We start from the raw sequence: 3,146 nt of genomic DNA, 5'->3' as shown, positions 1-3,146 counted from the left end.
CTAATTAATAAAGTGGAGGAAAAGAAAAGAAAAGAAAATTTCAATTGAAAGGTTCTTTAAGTGTGCATAAAAGGATTAAATAATAAAAGTAATTATTATTTAATAAAGTTAGTGTCTTTTAAAAAATTTGAGAACAAAAACCTAATTAGGTTTATGGTTCTTTATAAGGGGGTTGGTAGTTGATTTGAGAGAGACATAGGTTTTGGGGAGTAAAATTTAGAATTAGATCAAAATAATTGTTGAAGGTTTTAGCAGGTTTGGATTTGCATGCATACACATATTATCTCAGATTTTAACTATGGTTTTGAGGTAGGGTTTGAAAACCTATTATAGAATTGTATTGAAATATTTTTCTACTTTGTGTCTTTATGGGTGCTTGCATAATGCTTGTTAATTTATTAAATTAATTTTTGGATATAGAATTATGTTGTAGATTTTGTAAAGAAAAATTTATTGATGGAATTCAATCATATGGTTGAAAAATATTTGTTTTCTTATATTCTATTTATAGTCTTGTGATGTTTTTCTTTGTGGGTTTTTTAGTTGGCCAAGTTAGGATGTGCAACAGAGGCATTTTTGAGATTTCTTTTATGTTTATTTGACTAGATGTCATTATGTACTCTATGATTTGAATTGAGATTTATGTTTTATGAGCTTTATGCTATTGAGAATTTATGAGAACTTGGGTTTTGAGAACCAATGCTATTTTTGGGCTGCCTATTAAGAAACTAAATCTAATTGGTATTACTTTTGTGGTATGGGACACAGTTATGGTTTGCAAGTTTTGGGAAGGTAGTCTATGTGCATGTCTATAGGAGTGGCTTGCAATGGGGGTCGAGCCCCAAAGTGGCTACCAAGGTAACTCATTGTAAGTTTTGTAATAAGTGATAGCATAGTTATTAAAATATTTACAAAATATTAAAAAGATAAGTTAGAGATTTTTCCTTGACCATGCCTTGAGTGCTTGTATAGGCTAAGGATGGGAATGGGATTATACCTAGTGAGAGGTATGACCATTTTTTCTCATCTTCATGAGAGGGTATTATAGTTTTGCATGCGGCATGTTGGGGGTCTGGGGTCTAGAAAGACCAGTCTAGGGTGACTCAAAACTTGAGGGTATGGGGTCTAGTGAGAGACTAGTCTAGGGTAACTCAAGTAGTTTGACCATGTAATGACGCTCCCTAATAAGTAGCCTAATTCCCATTCATGGTTTTTTTAATATTTGCCTCTAGTGGTGTACTTGTTGGATGTTACTTTTGATGATGTATTTGTTGTGAATTGTTACTTATTGATTAGATGTCATTTATTGTTGACAATTGACTTTTATTGATGAGTGTCAACTATTTATTGGTGGTGTACTTATTGTTAGATGGTCTTATTGCTAGTGATTTACTTTTATTGATAACAATTATTATATGTTGATTATTGTTCTTGGACATGTGGCCTTTGACTTAAGGTGGATACTTTTCATTGACTTTATTTGATTTGATATTGTATTATATTTGGCATCTAGATGTTTTTGATTAAGTAAAACAGGTTTTACAAGGATCCTGAAACCCAAAAGTTTTATAGCATAAAGATAGAAATTTAAAAAGTCTAGCTAACATGGAACTACTATGAAAAGCCAAAACCAACAAAAGGCCCAAGGCGAGGAGGCATAAGCCAACACCCAACAAAACTATGAGAAAAACCAAAAGAGAAACATACTAATGGTTGTCCTTATCTAGATCCTGCAAAGCTTCTATAGCTTTGTTATCCTTCTGATTGTCTGTTCCTTCCTGGTTCTTGTTCTAGGTTTCCACTAGTCGACCTGGTTCACTTGGTCCATGATGTCTTTCCAAGCAGCCTCTTCTTGGCCAAAGTCCAACCTAGTCTTCTGCATCGTGTCCCCACCAAGGCTGACTCTCATCAGAGAATCTCCCAGATTGACAATGTTCTCATTCAAGGTGTGCAGAGTGTCCACGATTTGTTTTGTCATGATCTAGTGGATGGAATCAAACCTCTGGACTTTCTGTTCAACCAAGGAGATTCTATTCTCCTATTCATCTCTAGTGTCCTAGCTACTGTAGATATTATGATTGCCTTCCTAATCTCTCTTCCTTCCTATGGTCACCTGGTCCCTGGGGATGTTCTGGCTGCTATCCTGGTTTTTCTTATCCTCAATTTCTTGAAACAACCATTTGATGGAATGGAAGTTATCAATCAAGTTATTCTTTGTGTTGTTCAAGAGGTTGAAGCCAGTTTCCTGTGCATTGTCAGAAATGACTAGTATAACAGGGTCAATTAGCTCATTATAGTGGGTTCTGCTATCAAGGTCTTCCAACTCCTGGATGTTCATTGGCTCTCTAACAATACCCAAACTTGCAGTATACAAGTTAAAATTCCTCCAAGACCTCCTCCTGTTCTTCCTAATTATCTCCCCACTTTTTTCCACCATAATTACAATCATCTCCTCAGGTGGTGATCTGGGTGAGATAGGGCTAGGGATCTTAGCACACTAGGCTTTCAGGTCTACCTGGGGCAAGGCCTCGTAGGCTTTTCTTTTCCTTAGGTTTCCTGAGGGGGCATCAAGAACCACCTCCTCCTTTTTTCTTTCTTTCCCCTTCTCCTCTTCTTTCAAATTATCCTTCCCTAACTCCTTATCCTCATTCTTAGAGTCCATGTCAATCTCCTTGTCTTCTTCACTATCTGCCTCCTAAGGCTCATGCTTGGGGAGAGGGGGAGGGAGACATCTAGGGATCTTTCTACTAGGAATGTGGGGATTGCAGGTAGAGATGGCATTGGTGGCATTTTTCTCATCCTCAGTTTTCACTACCTAGAAATCCCCAAAATCAGAACTGGTAGTGTCCTCTGAAGCACGACCTAGGTCGCAAGGGATTTTCCTCTAGTTTGAATTTTCAAAAACTCGTAAACCAGGAGAAGAAGGCCTTCGTGGAGGCCAGGGTTGGTAATAGGTTTTTTCTTGAAACCCTCAATACTCTTGGACAATGAAGTGTAAAGATAAAAGGGAAGAAATTTTTTAACACCATGCCTAAAGTGGTTTAACAAAACAAAATGGTGCATTCTTATCCTATTAAACTTGGGGTCGAGAGTGATATTCTCAATAAGGATCCTGAGAACATGCCTCCAATTTTTTTTGATGGATT

Source organism: Cupressus sempervirens, chromosome 11, assembly GCF_028749045.1.
Source record: "Cupressus sempervirens isolate cs-2001-9-10 chromosome 11, ASM2874904v1, whole genome shotgun sequence".
In the NCBI taxonomy this organism is placed as follows: Eukaryota; Viridiplantae; Streptophyta; class Pinopsida; order Cupressales; family Cupressaceae; genus Cupressus; species Cupressus sempervirens.
The sequence above is the reverse complement of the archived record's forward strand: the minus strand, read 5'-3'. Positions refer to the sequence as shown.